Here is a 19,213-nt window from a genome sequence, read left to right as displayed (position 1 = left end):
GCATAGGGGGATCACTACTGGAGGCACTGCATAGGGGGACCACTACTGTGGGAATTGCATAGGGGGACCACTACTGGGGCACTGCATTTGGAGACCACTACTGGAGGTACTACATAGGGGGACCACTACTGGGGGGCACTACATAGGTGGGCACTGCATAGGGGAACCTCTACTGAGGACACTGCATAGGGGGACCACTACTGGGGGCACTGTATAAAAGGAACTGTATAGGGGGGAGGAAGCAGCTGGGGCTGGCACAGGTGTTGAGGGTGGTAAATTTTAATTTGGGGGTCTGCACCAACATTTATCTTGCCTCTGGGCACCTGGGATGAAGTTACACCACTGCCTTAGACCAGAAGTACTTTACTATTTTTCCTGAGCTCTCTCATTGAAAAGAGTTGATGTTTCTATCTACAATGCCAGCATGTGCAACATGAAGTACACAGCTCTAGTGAAGACAATATAATCAATTTCTAATTTACCCCCAGGTCAGTGCACTCACCACTCTCTCATCCCTTGTTCAATGCTTGCAGACAAGGGGCAGCAGAAGTGGTGAGGCACCCCTATATATTGGTCTGCACTATCATTTCATTATCTCTCTATATGTCTGGTTCTACATTTATTGATCAGTACACACAATGGCTTAATACCAGCATAACACAAGATGATATGTTATATTTTTTACCCATTGCTGACCAGACATTTAATATATAGTACTAAATCCAATAACATCCCTTCCAGAGGTCTGACCATTACTGTATGTTTGATTATGGTTTGAAATACTTTTGCCCAAACCATTGGGATTACTGTACTTAGTGATATAATTGTGCATAATACACTGTGAGTATAATATATTATTGGTGATTAATTTACAAGTAAAGTCACTATGAATTTCATTGTGTTCATATTGTGAGCCTTTACAGCACTAGATTCAACTTGAAAGTTAGGGGACATACCCCTCTGTAACTACAGTTTTCACTGTTCTTGGCTCTTGTGATATTCGGGAATACTCTATGAGACTATATTACAGTATTACACTTTTATAATCAGCTTCATCTGCTAGAAGGTATATTTTGTATTTAATAAGATATTAATACCATTAGAATAATGCATAATCCTGTTAATCTCACATTTGTGAGACACTGCTAGTGGATTTCAGCTCTGAGTAAAACTAGGTACACACCTAAAAGATATATTTGCAGATCAGTTTATCTGCAGATGATGGTTGTTCATACAGTACACACTGAACAACCATCATCTGTCATCTGGTCGCGGGTCCTGCTGGCTGGAGGTCATGTCACAATCTCTTCCTCGTGGCCATCACTGCAAGTGTATGGGTGGTCGGAATCATTCACAGACATACCGCTGGTACACACTGGCCAACGGGCACACGATATACTGGCCAATCAATTGATCGGCCAATGTATCTGTCAGTGTGTACCCAGCATAAGATACAGCAAGTAACTGCATCTTGGTATAACTATGTTGCACTGCCCATGGGGCAGATTTAAAATGTGCAGAGAGATTTAGAATTGTCCAAACTGAAATCTAAATTGCAGTGTAAAAATAAAGCTGTGCAGTATTTGTAGGCTACATGTAAAAGCAGCCAGTATTTACCCTACATGCAAAAACAATGTATGTATTTGCATCCCTTGCATTGCTGGCTTCCAGATTGCTTAATCCCGGAGAGGGTTAAATGACAGGCATCTAAATCTAGACACCTGTCATTTTACTGATGCCAGGAGACCGGCGCCCAGCATCCTGATCAAAGAGATGCTGGGCCCTGAGCACAGACAGCTGCGGGGGGGAGGGTTAGGTTAGGGGCACCCGGGGGGACTTAGGGTTAGGCACCCCCCTCGGGAGGTTAGGGTTAGGCTAGGGGGAGGGAGGGTTAAGGTTAGGTATGCCCGGGGGGATGTTAGGGTTAGGCACCCCCCATGGGTTTTTTAGGTTTAGGCAGCGGGGAAGGGGGGAGTTAGGTTTAGGCACTTAAAGGGGGGATTATGGTTAGGCACTGGGTGGGATGGTTAGGGTTAGGCACCCCTAAGGGAGGGTTAGGGGGTAGAACTAGGTTAGACAATACTTACCTTGGACAATCGGGATTTCCTCCTCTGCTGGGATGCCACTGTCGGGATTCAAACCACCGGGCATGGGTCCGGCAGTAAATCATACCGTTTCCGTCCAGGTTCACAGTTTACTTGCTATACCTTACTCTATTCCCAAAGCTGAATTAGGCCCTTAGATTTAATATTTTACTATATATAAGGGATTTAATTTATTTTGCTGCCTTACCTGCATTCAAGCAGTCATCACATGATTACCATGATTCTAACATGCTTGCTTTTTTAACCTGTAGAGTATAATTGAAAGTACTCATTTTAATAAAAGTTTTTTTATTAAGAGTTAAGTTTTATTGTCTTTATGAATTTTTTCCTTGAAATATGCCTCAAAAACTGTTTTCTTAGTCTGTTTCTGTCCTTCTGCAATAGTATTGTGTATCACAAAGTCATTGGGAGCACCAACAACATTGTGCCTTCTCATTTTTGTCCATAGACATGCCTCCAAATTATTGTAATGTAATATTTTCTTGCTATACATACAGTATCACACTAGTGCGGACTCAAAACCTATGCTCTAAGAGTGCTAATTAGCACTGCAAATCACAGTCCCCATTATTATCAATGGGTACTATGAGCTGACTCCTATGTTCCAAAATCCAAAAAGTTAATCTTTTTGGAGTTTGGCCACATTAGTTTACAGCATCTTCAATGGTGCAACTGCTTTAAGCCTACAGAAATTTACAAGCAGGAGAGAGATCTTTCAATACCTCTCCCACAGCCTCCAGCCGGTGACAGAAAACATATGTACACTGTACACATGAAAGACTTCTCTGAAATGGCAGGGACAGTGGTTTTTACAACTGTTGTCCCTGCGAGTTCCCCTTTGTAAATATCGGGGATATTTTCATTTCCGCAATTATTAATACATAAGCCCTACTGACTGAATCATTTATTCTGAACAAGCATGCAGTATTATCTCAATGTAAGTGTCTTTGAAGGATTGTAACAGACCATAGACCTCCTGCAATAGAAAATGTATGCTTCCAGTATTGCATAGTATCAGTGGCATCAAAAGGGGGGTACGGCCCGCACCCGGGTGTCACCCCCCGAGGGGTGACACCAAGGTTCAGACTCCCCCTCAGTGACAGGAGCCAGGTGCTGCACTGTGGTATTCAGTGCAGTGCTTGGCTCCTAACACTGTAAGGGAGCTGGCACTGCAACCACACTGCAGTCCACACCTCCCCTCCGGCACCCCCCTATCAGTAGAACTTAAAGAACAGGAACACAGGGGTTTATGCCACGTGGCCACGCCCCGTTCCCGCAATGCCATGCCCATTCCACAAGGCCACACCCCCTCTTGCACAAAAGGCATCCCTCCCCGCCCCGGGTTACCTTTACATAATTTGTACATTACCCATAGAGTCCCAAGACATTACAAATAGTACTGCAAGTGATGCAAAAAATATGGTCTTACAATGCACCACTATGCAATTTTTCTCAAATAAATTTTCTCCATTTGTATAATTTAATCTAATTGTAAAATTAGATTTACACAGAATAAGCAGACACAAAACTATTTTATATGCACATTTCCCTTTTTCATCTTTTTGTTCGACGATGTCTGAAAAAAATCACCTTATTCCCCTTTTTATATGAATTTAGTAACCAATTACATTCTATAATCCATTTTTGAAATTGCATTATTGACAACATATAAGGAACAGTTAGTGATAAATATGTCAAGCCATTCATTTTAAGGTCATCCTAATCATTTTTTTCATGCCACAATGCCAACATTTTAATTATTGTAATTATATGGGTTTTTCAATTAGAATGAGGTTGTAACAAGAGTAAATTAAAATCTTTTTTTAATTTAAATTATCTTGCTAATCTCAATTAAAAAGGCACGAGTTAACATATGGGGCTTGCTTAAATTTGCTGTTAGACCAGTGACACATTGCTTTACTGTACATCATGGAGCAGTCAGCCTTCCCACAAAGCAGAGAGAAACTTAATGTATGATTCATAGATTTATTTATTTTTTTAGCATACTGATATAATTATAACATCCTTTTTACTTTAGTTTACAGATTAATTGAACATTTCTAGTAAATTTTTAATTGCAAGCTGTTTTTTCACATATTTTGCTTATTTTATGCTTTTAAAGGGACACATATAGTATATATTTCTGTGATTATTTGTAAATAAATGTTATTTAATAGCATTATATTGTACAGTATATACAGTATATAAAATTTGGATACATTTTCTAAACTATTCACTACATATTAAATAGAACAATTAGGATTGAATAAAAATTTATTTCCATAGTAATGTTTAACTCCCCTACTCAAATAGGAGTATAAGTTGCAATGCTTCATTCACACATCTGGCTAAAATACTAAGTCTGTACACAACAGGGATTTACCTGTTTGCATACAAAATGAACTGGAAGTGACTGGAAATAAATGTTATTGATGTTACTATATTATAGAAACAGGTCCAAATTACATGATTTTAGCTGTTTTAGCAATTTTCAAAGAAATTTAGCTCCAAATGCAAAACTGAAACCACAACACTTGAGGATGGTTTTGACAATACCAAAACACAAAGATGATTAGGAACCAAGACTAAAACACAGGGTTCTGCACACATCTGTATAAAAAAAACACTAAAAAGTTACCTGGTTAATCTACCATTTCATTAACACCCCTTTTGTTTTTTGTTTGTGAAAATATAAGTGCTTTGATTCCAATTAGAAAATAAGTTGTTGTTGTCGTAGCACAATTGTTTTGTTATATGAGGTTATTCTTAAGTGCTTCTGTTAAACATCATGTCATAGTAAAGCAAATGGGGTGGCTCTTTATCCTCAGTACAGTAGTTGATATTTGATATATTTTCCCATTTTGGTTTGTGAAATTATTTCCAAAGTTTCTGCTAAAAGTTATTTTTTGTGAGAGAATGCCAATTTTTTTAGCTTAATCTGTGCAAAAATGGTTTAAATATTCAGAGAGCCTTGTGTCATATGTTCTTCTGTACCCTGTAAATATAGCTTTTTGTTTAAAAATAGTGGGTCAAGGTTTTTAAAGATAGCAATTAAGCTACTTTTATTTTCAACATTCTTTATTTTTAAACACGTATTATCAAAAAAAAAATTCACATGTTTTTATGAGATACATTAAGATTTATCGGATACAGTAGCAATAATATTATGATACACAAAAAAATGCAGTTTAGGTTTATATTTGAAAATAAAATGTTCTAATTGTTACAAAACAAGCAGATGAAACCCAATCACTGATGGCAATATTTTCAGAAATTAAATGGTAGTTAAAAAGTGTCAAATTAGAATTTTGGTTAAGTAATGGATACATTTGAATGTGTCCAGCAATATTAAGATGGCTTGCTAGGGTGTTATTAGGATTAACTAACATGAAGCTGTGAGGTGGTAATGCAGCATTATAAATTAATGTGAAAAGCAAAGAAATGTACAACATAATGTGCAAATATTCTCATGGTTTGAAATATTATCATATTTATGAGTTTTAACCAGATTGCTTGAAACCACTTAACAGTATTTTGTTTCCTTTTCAAAAGCATTTAGTTTAATATACACACAGCATACATGTAATAATTGTTCATATATTTACAGAACTGAAAAACTGTTAAGTCAGATAAAAATTGTAATACATCACAATATGCCTAAACCCTATATACCTTATATATTGTAGCAATGCGTAGGAGCTCACTTGATTAGTCTAGGTTACATGCATTTTCATGAACAACTAAAGTGTTCGAATGAGCCAGTGGCTTAGCTTAAGGCCACTAACCTGTATACAATCTCAGCCAACCCCACTCACATTTTTATAAATGTCTGTTACAAATGTGAAGAAGGCCACACTGGCACTAACATAATTACAATGTGGAGAACACAAAGAACCCATGATCTTTTATAGCATATAAGAATCATAGTGTGACCATTCAATTTGTTAGATACTGCTACGATAAAAACAGTGCTATATTTTTGAACCATTCTTTTAACAAGTGTTGCTTATTGTATTTTAAAAATTCCACAATCCATAGGATTTTAGACATATATCCATTATTACTTATTTACTAATTACATATTTTCTATCTTGCCTATTTATATGTTTATATAAAATCATGAACACTATAACATTTTAAGGATAAAGTAAAGCATGGAAAGTATTGGCATTTACCTGTATGTTCCTTATGTTTGTTCTTTTTTTATATACTTGCCATGAAACATTACAGAAAACATCATGTGAAGTATGTGTAAACAAGCTGTATAATGTGCTGTGATCTGATATTGGCAGAATGATACTCACTTTTATTATAGACAGATGGTCGGCCATAAGACACATTTCAATACCAGAAGATACTTATGTTAGTAAATATCAAAAATTGCTTTAAAACACATTTTAAATACTGTGCATTATGCTTGCCTACAACATTTACAAATGGGTTTATGAAAGATTTCCAGCAATCAAATTTAAAGCTGGTTTTGATCATAAACAAGGGAGAGAGTAAAAAATAGGAGGGATTTTGCATAAAGTTCAGCATTGGATTAACTAGTAGACACAAAGAGCATTAGTCATGAAGCAGTGGCTTTTGTAAGCCGCTGCTTCCTGGTGGGTTAAAATGGCATTGGCAGTCAGTATAAAGCACGCCAGACTTTACACTGCCTGTGGGTGCCGTTTTAAATTTTCACCTGCAACCAGCCAGAAAGCAGCGGCTTAGGTAAATATAGCCCAAAGTGCCTGGCACTGAGTTGTGTGTATTGTGGAACTTATTTACCCTCACAAATTTGCAAGTAAAAGTAACATATATAAGCCAATATGTTGAGATTGAAAATATGTGTTCAGCTCTTCATTAGAGTTGTTCAGTTAGCATTAACTTTTTTCAATTATCTTGAAAAAGTTCAAGGACACTGTTCATTAACGTTTTTGCCGCCCTGGTTGCTGGTCTGACATCTACAGTACCAGGTGAACTACCAAAATATTTTCTGAAAAGCACTGCATAATATGTGTGTGCTATATAAATAACTAGTAATAAATAAATATGCTGGCCTGCATCACCTATATATATATATATATATATATATATATATATATATATTTATTTTTTTTTTTTTTTAATCATGTACTTTTTTATTGGAAAATGTTCTAGATATTATAAACAAAAAAAGCAAGTAAACAAAAACACATAAGTGTTGCTAGTATAAAAAGGAAAAAAAAGTGGTATTATTAAATACCAAAATATACAATTAAAACAATAGTATAAGTAGCACACAAAGCTTAAAAAACTGTGTATACAAAAAAAAATAATAACAATATTAAGTGCAAACACACTAAATCACACTCCCTAATAAAGGTGGCTGCTAAATTCTTCCAGGGGATGGTCTATTCAAAAAAACATCAGTGGTGAAGAAAAGCGCCTTCAGTGTGCAAAAAAGTATACATAATACCAAGTTATTTAGTAAAGAAAACGTCTATTCAAGATGTTCGAAGGGGATCCGTGTTGTCCCTGTTGCAAACCTCTGCGGTATATTCATATGATTTCACAGTTTGCAACAGGGGCAATACGGATCTCCTTGGAACATTTTGAATTGACTTTTTCTTCACTAAATAACTTGGTATTATTAATACTTTTTTGCACACTGAAGGTGCTTTTCTTCACCACAAATTCAGCACAAAAATATACAGTCAGAGAAATATCAGCAGGAAGCCGAACCCAAAATCACAAATATAGCATATAAACAGCTAAACAGCTCAGGCACTGAGGTAAAAGAAAACAACCAAAAAAAAATAAAGCAAAGGGGAGAAAACTAAAGAGGAAAGAAGAGGGTAAATAGAATAGGATAGATTACACGAAAGGATCTCCAACAGGTCTATGAAGGGCCAGGAAAGAAAGAGCCCATCTATCCCATAACTTGTGAAATTTAGAAAGGGCTTTATGACTAGTATAAACATAACTTTCATGGTTAATGGTGTCATTATCAAGCACCCTCCAATTGTGTATATCTTTGAGATTTGGAGCACACTAGGAGTGGGTAATAATGTCTTTTGCTAAAGTGGATAAGCCTAAAACATTATGATAAATATTTGTATTAAACAATTCCTCAATATCCAATGCGAATAGACAAAGTTTTGCCTCTAGAGGAGGTAATGATGGGAAAGTAAACTGCATATCTGACCATACTAAGTTCCAAATATCGTTAACCCTAGGGCAATCCCATAACAAATGGCAGAAATCACAATCAACAGCATAACATTGGGGCAATTAGTTGGAATATTAGTGTCAATATGTGCAATAGAAATGGGACTGGTAGGACCTGTGCAAAATAAAATAATGGATTTGTTGGAAACAAACACAAGGGAAAGTGTGTCTTATAGAACCCATCAACTGAGACCATTGTTCATCTTGAAGAAAACTCAAAATTAATTCCCATTTATTTCTAAGGGGAAGAAGGGCATCTGGCAAATTATGAGAAATAAGATCACTATAAAGATAGGAGACCATCTTATGAACAGGTAATTGAAGGAGTGCAAGTTTAAACAAATAAGGTGATAATAAAATAGGATCAGAACCAAACTGAGAGTGCAGGGCATGATGGAGTTGAAGGTATCTATAAAAGGCCATACAAGGAAGGCCAAACTCCATAAGCAAATAATCAAAGGAGTGGAGCACCCTATTATGAAACAAATGACCAAGGGTTTTGATACCATATGAAATCCAAAAGGACTCTGATCCCAGCACTTCCAGCCCAGAAAGACCACCATTAAACCAGAGGGGGACATCTGGATCCAAACCATCATCCCCAAATAATCACTGAGCAAAATGCTAAACCAGTCGAGTCTGTTGAAGTAAGGGGGGAGATCTACGCTGCAATTTTACAGAGAATAAAATTTGTAAAGGAGCTGAAGGGGAGCCCGTTTGACTACTAAGAAATCCTGCCAGAGTGGTGTCAGTACCAGCAGATAACCAGGGAACCAAGTGCAACAGTTCTGATGCCATATAGTAAATGCATAAATTAGAAAGGGACAAATTACCTGAATATTTAGATCTAAATAGCATACGGTGAGCCTTCCGTGGTCTCTTATTCCCCCACACAAAAGAAGATAGAATAGAATCGATATTGGAGATATGTTTAAAGATGAGGTAATGGGCATCACATTAAGTTCTACAAAATCAGCAGGGTTAGGTGAAATGGAGACTCCAAAATACTGAAAGGAGAGAGTCCATTATAATGGCAGGAGAGAGAGGGGGAAGTGGCAGGAAGCCAATCAAAGGAAAAATACTAGACTTGGTCCAATTAATCAGCAATCCCCCCAAAAAAACAAATCCTTAATAATGTCCATCAAACATTCCAAACCTAGGCCCGCATTTGCCAGAAACAAGAGCATATCATCCACAAGAGCTATTATGTCAATCACACGGCCCACTCGCAGACCCTGAATAGCAGAATTCAAGTGAATGAGACATGCCAGGGGCTCGATAGCCAGTGCAAACAATGCAGGGGATAAAGGGAACCCCTGACGAGTGCCACGCCTAAGTTTAAAAGAAGAGGAGACACAACCACTCACGGACACTCTGGCTGCCGGGGAAGAGTACACAAGATGGAACCAGTTAATAAAATGAGGACCAAAACCAACTTAGACAAGACCTCCCATAAATACTCCCATTCCACAGAATCAAAGGCATTAGCTGCATCTAAGGAGACCACCACTGCTTCAGAAGCATCCCTATAGGACATTTGCTTATGACAAAATAGTCGCCTAAGATTTTGAGTAGTGGATTTACCTGGCATGAAGCTGGTCTGGTCAGGGTATATAATAAAAATAATAACAGAATTAAGATGAAAAGCCAGAAGTTTAGCCAATATTTTAATGTCAGTAGTAAGAAGGGAAATAGGTCTATAAGAGTGTGGATGGAGGGGGTCCTTCCCTGGATTTGAGAGCACTACAACCAAGGCTTCCGACGTGGATGGTGGGATACAACCAGCAGTCAAAAAAGCATCAAAATTCTCAAGAAGACGTGGGATAAAGAAGTTTATAAATTTTTTATATACCTCTATCGCAGGGGTGGGGAACCTTTTTTATGCCGAGGGCCATTTTGATATACATAACATTATTTGCAGGCCCAGTGTAGGCCACGACTCCTTCTTGTGATGTCACACAGGGATGAGGCCACAATTGCCGGTGATTACAGCAATGCCCAGAGCATCCTGTGGATGCTCCGGGGAGCTGTAGGGAGCAGTGGTGTGACCATCTGAAGCATCATAAGGATGTTCCAGGCTGTACTGCTCGATAGAATCTGGCTGCAGGGTGACATTCTAGGCCCACTGCTAGCTAGATGAGGCTAGCAGAAAACAGCTCTGGGGGCAAGACCAAATTATTCCAGGGGCCTTATATGGCCCCCGGGCTTGAGGTTCCCCTTCCCTGCTCTATCCGGACACCATTAATTCCGGGAGCATTACAGTGTGGAAAGGAGGAGATAGCAACCTCCAATTCCTCCTCTGTAAAAGGAGAATCTAACCAATCCAAGACGGGCAGACAGACTGCCTCTAAATAGAAACAAAGTTGGGAGGGAGAAAATGATACATTAGTAGCCTAAAGAGAGGAATAATATTGCAAAAATACATCTGTTATAGAAGGAGAAGAGGAATGCAACATTCCAGAGGAATCATGGATACCCGAGTCCATTCTTTAAGCACCATCCTCTTTTGCCAAAAATGTTAAATAACTCTCCCCAACATCAGCCTGCGTATATTGCTTATGACGTGAAAATAACAGTTTGTGTTTGAATTTAACAAACATGTGATCCAACCACTCCCGCTGGGTATGAAGCATAACCTCCCAGTCGGAGATCTCTCTGGACAAGAGCTACTGGGCCTCAGTGTCCCTATAAACAGTTTCCAAAATTATTTCCCGCTGCCTGTGATATAATTTAATATTAGCAGTACTCTTAATAATGGAGCCCCTTAAAGGAATTCCAAAGTATAGGTACATCTATACCTGCATTATCTTCAAAATAGGAAACCCAAGAAGCTTCCAACTCAGAGCCGGCACCCATTAGGTCTAGCCAGAATGGGTTAAGCTTCCAAAAATGGGCACCCTCCAAAAGGGAGGAACCAACAATAATGCACAATGGAGAGTGGTCGGAGAGACCCCTCAACAAATAATCAACTGCAGAAACTCTGGGAACCAGAATAGGTGAAAGAAAAACCATATCAATATGTGAAAAGGTACAATAAGTGGAGGACTGTCAGGAGATAGCAGAAACAGAAGGATAATGGACATGCCAGACATCTAACCAGCCCAATTCAGCAATCAATTTAGAAAAGGGAGATGAGGAAGGAGGTAAGGAAGAAATAGACTCTAGCCAATGGTCCAGGGATGGATCCATTACATTATTAAAATCACCCAACAGGGTTAAAGAGAGAAAGTGCAATATAAGTAGCAGCCTTACCTAAAACGTCATTAGAATATGGTGAGGGGATATAGACCACAAGTATATGCACAATCACGGAATTAACAAATACACTAAGGAAAACATATCTACCCATGGGATCAATTTGGACTGTATCAAGACTAAAATGAAGATGCTTGTGAACCATGATAGAGACGCTTCTAGAATTATGAGAAAAAGTGGAATGATACATCCATCCCACCCAGGGCTTTTTCAAAGCCATTATACGGCTACCAGAGAGATGAGTCTCTTGGAGACAAACAATATCCATGTTGAGTTTTTTAACCTGTGTGAGAACTAAGGCTCTTTTAACTTTATCACTAAGGCTCCGAACATTCCAGGTGAGCAAACAAAGGCCCCCAGAATAATCCCCAGTAGCCATAATAATAAATCAAATAAGAGAGCAAAAATTATAAAGAAACAGACAAAAAGACATAAACAATACCTCCATGCACAGGTAATACACAGGCCAGCACATACAGTGCATCCAGAAAGTATTCACAACACTTCACTTTTTCCACATTTTGTTTGTTATGTTACAGCCTTATTCCAGAATGGAATAAATTCATTTTTGTCCTCAAAATTGTAAACACAAAACCCCATAACGACAATGTGTAAAAGGCTTTCTTGCAATTTTTGCAAATTTAATTAAAAAAAAAAACAACTAAGAAATCTCATGAACATAACTATTCACAACCTTTGCTCAATACTTTGTTGATGCACCTTTGGCAGCACTTACAGCCTCAAGTCTTTTTGAATATGATGCCACAAGCTTGGCACACCTATCTTTAGGCAGTTTCGCCCATTCCTCTTTGCAGCACCTCTCGAACTCCATCAGGTTGGATGGGAAGCATCGGTGCACAGCTTTTTTCAGATCTCTCCAGAGATATTGAATTGGATTCAAGTCTGGGCTCTGGCTGGGCCACTCAAGGACATTCACAGAGTTGTCCTGAAGCCACTCCTTTGATATCTTGGCTGTGTGCTTAGGGTCATTGTCCCGTTGCAAGATGAAACATCACCCTAGTCTGAGGTCAAGAGCGCTCTGGAGCAGGTTTCCATCCAGGATGTCTCTGTACATTGCTGCATTCATCTTTCCCTCTATCCTGACTAGTGTCCCAGTTCCTGTCACTGAAAACAACCCCAAAGCATGATGCTGCCACTACCATACTTCACTGGAGGGATGGTATTGGCCTGTTGATGAGGGGTGCCTGGTTTGCTCCAAACATAACGCCTGGCATTCATGCCAAAGAGTTCAATCTTTGTCTCATCAGACCAGAGAGTCCTTCAGGTGCATTTTGGTAAACTCCAGGTGGGCTACCATGTGCTTTTACTAAGGAGTTGCTTCTGTCTGGCCACTCTAATATACAGAAGGAGTAAATCTTGCGCTAAAAAGAAACACCTGTTAGTCGTAATATCAAGTATCTATAGCTGCCTAAGCACCAACCACGTGGAGAATGCCAACTCCACACATAATAACTAAAAACCAGAAAACATGTGAGGTGCTAAATGGCGCTCAAAATACAAGATATGAACACGCCAAATGTTAACCGTTTAATATGAATACATAGAGTCACAATTAAATAACTCCTGGGAGTGAGAAATATAAAATATATTATATAACAATTAGGAATATAAACAGAAACAATATATTACAAATAAATTAATCAATCTAAAAGTGAAAATAACAATATAGAAAATAAATTAGCACAAAAATAAAGGTCTCTAGCACCAATAGGAAAACATATTACTTAAAACTAGTGTCTTTAGTGTTCATTCCAGATAATATGGTATAAGGACACACTGTATCAAAGTCTCTGAGCTATGCCCACTTGATGAAAATAGGGGATACTCACAAAATAGGAGTAGATGAATTCCAAGCTATAGCTGAAACTCTGGCTGTAAGTAAACCACGTGAACCGGGAGCTACAGTTAAATCGCACTGCTGAATGTATCTACATGGGGAGCTGCAGACTCACCCAATATGTAGCAAAGCAGTGGGTATCTCAGATGGCTGTATTAAGCGGACACCAGGCTCCGATTCACTGATCCCATCAGCAGTGGATGTGAACAGGTCAGTAGCCCGCTGTAAGCAGAGTATCTTCCTCAAATGGCTGGCTGTATGGGGTATTATGGGGTATTGTGTATAGACTTTTGAGGACAAAAATGAATTTATTCCATTTAGGAATAAGGCTGTAACATAACAAAATGTGGAAAAAATGAAGTGTTGTGACTACTTTCCGGATACACTGTATACCATCATATCAGAATTGCAAAAAAAGTGGCAACACATATTGAAATAATTCAAATAAAAACAACATAAGAAAAATAACAAACTAACCCACACCCATAACCTACCCTGCATACCCTACCAAAGTTAAGGTATACCTAATCCCGAAAAATAAGAAAGAAGAGAGAAAAATTCCCTAGTCCAAATTAACAAACATGGGCCCGTATTCAATTAGAAGCAAAAAGTCAGAATATGCGGAAAAGTATCGCAGATGACGTCATTTCGCCTGGCGGAATCTTATCTCCATATTCAATTGCAAACACTTTTCGCATCCGTCAATGCAATGTAATAGGCGAAAAAGATTTGCCTCTGAATAGGTGGTGAAAAAAAGTGCAAAATCCTTATTTTGGGGTGCAAAGGTGGGGAAACCACTCAGAACCCTTAAGACAGAACCCCAAAGGTTAACTGCATAAAAAAAGTGAGGCACACCCCAAAAAAGTACTTTCATTTTGGGGGCGACAAAGGCCCTGATTCAGAGCCGCTCGTTAACAGCAGTACGCTCGTTGCGTTCCGATGTTGCCTAACCGCGCATGCGTCGGTGTTACACTGTGCATGTGCATACGGCAGATTGCGAGCTTTTTTTGTCTCGTTCGTTAAATAGCGTACAGGAAGTGACATGTCAAATGTGATTGACAGAACAGGGCGTTTTTGGGTGTTCATACATTAACAAATGCGAACGTCAAATGTGTTCGTACCAACTCATACGTCACTGGATGATCCTCTTTCCCTTCAAAATGCTCGCGCAGCTTAGGGTCTGGATAACTCGACCACAGTGGCGATGGCCTTCTCCTCCGTCCCAGCACTCCACGATGTTGCATCGATTAATCACGGCTTGTCAGAAAATCAATTAGTGTTGGATTGAAAACCGGCTTGGTATGTGTTTGGAAAGCAGTTTTTTTGGATAGCACAAAACCGAACGCAGGTGGAAATCATAGCTGCTAATGTCTGGATTACACAATCAATTAGCGTACATTTGTGGGGGTGTATTTTGGCCACAATGTGTTGTTTTTGGACTATTGTAACAATAATGTCATCATGTTTAGGTTTGGTGCCTCATTTTGTGTTTGCAAGGTAATTTTTCCTCCTTAGGTAATGTTTTCAACGTTCCTTAACGAGCCCTTTTTTTCCAATGTGTAATTTTTTAGGTTGAACGTTGTTGGCTTGTGGGCCCGGAATAAATGTAACCCATTTTTACAATAATGTCAGAATACAAAGTCGTACATTTGTTGTAAATTTATTGGTATCCCACAAAAAATAAATGCACATATTTAACTAAAACATTTTTGGCAGTGTTCATTCCACAATATTTATTAATTGTGCAAATAATAATTTTTTGGTAAACGTAAATGCAAAAATTAAAAACAATTCACAAGAAAGGAGAGGGAAGTTTTGGCCAGAAAGGAATATGAGGCAAGCACAGAAGGAGTGTGGGAAAAGTAGCCAATGCTGTCACCGTTTTTTCGTCCGTTTGGCTGAGGGAGGGAGGGCGCCAGACCGGGTCCGGGATGTCATCGGGCTGGCCTGTCCAGAGGCAGATGTTGTGGCCTCTGGACTAGGCACAGGGCTAGGCACATTTGGAGGATTGGCTGATGTTGTGCCAGAGGTGGAGGATCCTGATGTTCCGGCAGGAAGGGAGGTCGGCTCCACCATGTGCTGGCGAACGAGCTGCTCCAGGGCAGTGGCGATGCGGATGTTGGCCCTGGCGCCAGGGCCTGACCAATGGCCACGTTGGCCACAGCATTTTGCTCCAGGGCCTCAGCCACCCGTACCAGACTGGCGTCCATCCTCTGCAGAATCTCCGTATGGAAATCCGATTTAAAATTGAGTTCTGTGAGGAGGGACACTGCCTGCGAGGGGGATTGTCCTGGACTGGTTTCTGCAGGGTCCTCAGCCGGATGTACTGGTTCCTCCCCTGCAGAGCCAGCAGAAATTCTGCGGCCAAGGCTCCTTACTGGAGCAGACTCATCCGCCTGTGTCTCTGTTGGAAAAATGAGAAAAGACTCACATTAGAATCTACATATTGGCACAATAACATTTCAGAGTTGGTGACATCACAACATTTACCTGGGACAACATGAGGAGCCGCAAAGTCTGGCATGTCCGTATCCATGTTGGACACGCCAAACACCTCCACAGGCTGCACACACCCCTGTGCCAGCTCTTCTAAATCAGTCAACTCCAATGACACAGGGGTGGGACCCCCACCTGTCCCCCTTGCATGCCTAGCCCTGTCCGCCAGTTTTTGCTTCAGGCGATATTTGAAGTCGGCCCATCTGTTGGATGAAATTGGAACCATTATCCTTTTGTTTAAAATGGGTTTTGGTTTTAGGGGGGGCAAGTGTTTACTTACTGCCGTTTGACATCCCGGGCTAGACGGACATAATCACCCACCCTATTGACATCCACGGCTACCTCTTCCCACATTCTCCACTTCTGGCTTGCACTCATATTCCTGTCTGCCTGTGGCAGGATGTCCACACACTTCTGAATCAAAACCTCCATCTCCTTTCTTGTGAATTGTGGCTGCCTTTTCTTTTTGGCAGCTTTGCCCGGAATACTGGGCCCAGCTGCCTCTTCCTTGTCATCCTCCTCACCTATTTGTGTAATTTTGGAGAATTGTCAACTTCATAACTTGCACAATATTATGTTTCTAATTAATCATTGAGTCAAAATGCCTGAAATACTTACCGCCAGACTGTTGTCCATTGTTTCCCTGGTCTGTAGCCATGTCTGAGCTCCAAACAAGAAATACACCAGAATGTTTGTTTTGGCTCGTGACGTATTTATACATGCGACATTATTTTTCGGCCGCATCATTGATTGTGCGTTCCTATGATCCCTCCTTAATTTGTGCGGGAAACTAAACACTATTTATGGCTTGGTGTGTCTCGAGTCGAGGTGGCGTTTTTTGAATGTTGGAGGTTACGTTGGTTGGAGTTGATTGTTGGCTGGTGTAGGAGTTTTCGTGTTTGGAAGTTTTTTTTTTGGATATCTTCGTTTTTTTAGTTCCGTTCGCTTTTTTTCGTTTCTACTTTTTTTGGCGGTTTCCAGTTTGGGTAAGTTTTGGGAAGTCAAACTTTGGTTCAATTTGTGTCTCCTTCTGTTTATGATTTTTCTAACTTTTTTTTGGCATCATTTCATCTCTCTTAGGTTTTATTTTGGCTCTGCCCCAAAGACCTTTTGATCCGGATTCTTATAAATTATCTCTTGTTAAGTTCATTTGTTAAATTGTTTTGTAAATGTTCTTGTTTGTCTTTACGCAACTTTGGTTGGCCTTACACATGTAACCTTTGATTTTCAAAATCCGAAGTTTTTTTTTTTGTTTTTATGTGCGTTTTTCTAATTTGTATTTGCGAACTAATTAGCGCATTTTTACTACTTACTATTGTGATTTGTATTTGCAAACTAATTAGCGCATTTTTACTACTTACTATTGTGACTTGTATTTGTGAACTAATTAGCGCATTTTTACTACTTACTATTGTGATTTGTATTTGCGAACTAATTAGCGCATTTTTACTACTTACTATTGTGACTTGTATTGGCGAACTAATTAGCGCATTTTTACTACTTACTATTGTGATTTGTATTTGCGAACTAATTAGCGCTTTGTGAAATGCTTATTCATCCCTTAAAATTGTATGTGTTTTCTTGGTAGTGTGCGCAACGTCGTTTTGCTCTTTGCCCAAATGTGTGTGTCTCCCCTTTTATGTTTTGTCTTGCTTAAATTTTTGAAACAGAAATGGCCAGCATAAAATGATGTTTATTTATGTTGTGATTATTTCCAGTTTCCACATATCATGACAATACCCCGGCATGTAAGCATCAATGGATGGTATCTTCAAGCTAAGTCAAAATTTTTATTTTTGGGGGGGTTAAAAAGCCTGACATTCCAATCTTGCCATTTCAGGTTGATATGGGTCGGATTGTTCTGGCCCTGCTCCCGGAAGCCGACCAACCTCAAACTCGTCCCAGGCGTAGGCATCGTAGGCGTGCAAGGCCCCAGATATTTCGAACACGTGTCACCCTTTTTGGAATGCCCGATGATGAGGTTTTAAGATGCTACCGTCTTCCTCCCAAAATCATCATAGACACTCTCTCATTAATAGAGAGTGATCTTAAGTGGCAAATTGACAGTCCTACAGCAATACCACCACTTACGCAATTTATGGCGGGGTTACATTTCTGTGCCTCAGGATCGTTCCAAACAACGGTGGGAATAGTGGCGGGCATATCACAATCCTCCTTTTCCCGGATCCTGAGGGCAGTGATGGAGGCACTTTTCAAGCACCTCCATCATTTTATTCAAATGCCTTTGGATATGGGTGCCCTTAGTGTGGCCAAGGCCAATTTTTACCAAATAGCTGGCTTCCCACACATCATAGGGGTTGTGGATGGTACTCACATACCACTTCAGCCTCCAGCATGGCTGGAGACAATCTTTAGAAACCGGAAACCCTTTCACTCCCTCAATGTAATGGTGGTATGTGATGCCTCCCTCCAGATCCTGTCCCTGAATGCAAAATTACCAGGAAGTGCACATGACTCCTTTGTCATCCGACAATCAGGGATATGGCACAAATTAACCAACCTACAAGCTGGTGATGCATGGCTTCTGGGTAAGTGGAGACCTTTAGTACATAACAATGTTAAGCTTCATACAGAGTGATCCTGATGTTGACTATTCTTTTTCACAGGAGACAGTGGCTACCCATGCACGCCCTGGCTGCTCACTCCTTATTTGGCTCCCACACCAGGGCCACAAAGTGAGAATAATTCTGCACTTACAGCCACCAGGCAAGTGGTGGAGTGCTGTATCGGCCTTTTAAATGGCCGATTCAGATGCCTTCAACGCTCTGGTGGTGAGCTCATGTATTTGCCAGATATGGTTTCGAAAATTGTGGTCCTGTGTGGGATATTTCACAACATCGCCATAAGGAGTGGTGTCCCAATGCAGCCAGAGGATGCCTTACCTGAGGATGGCACCCCCGAGGTTGGTCGGAGGTCAGTATGTGGGGGGGCCATATGCGATGATGTGGTGGCCAGATTTTTTAGGTAATTATTGACAAAACAACAGTGTTTATACCTAATGTGGTAGGGTTTGTTTGAGAACATCTAATTATTTATTTTTATTTTCTCCATCTTCTGTTTTTTCACATAATCATTGGCACTCCAACGATGACTACTTCCTGCTACCCTTACAAAACCTGTATGTGGACATTTTGGGGATATATTATGGAACCCATATTGCAACACCATATTTGTGGAATCATGTTGGCATGGTCCTTCGTCAACCAGTTCTTGATTTGTTATTTTTTTATTTTATTTTGTTGGTATGTGTTGTATTTGTGATTATCACTGTGTGTTTTGTTTG

Source organism: Taudactylus pleione, unplaced genomic scaffold (assembly GCF_031769625.1).
Source record: "Taudactylus pleione unplaced genomic scaffold, aTauple2 ptg000026l, whole genome shotgun sequence".
NCBI classification, from domain to species: domain Eukaryota; kingdom Metazoa; phylum Chordata; class Amphibia; order Anura; family Myobatrachidae; genus Taudactylus; species Taudactylus pleione.
This window is presented reverse-complemented; position numbering follows the sequence as displayed.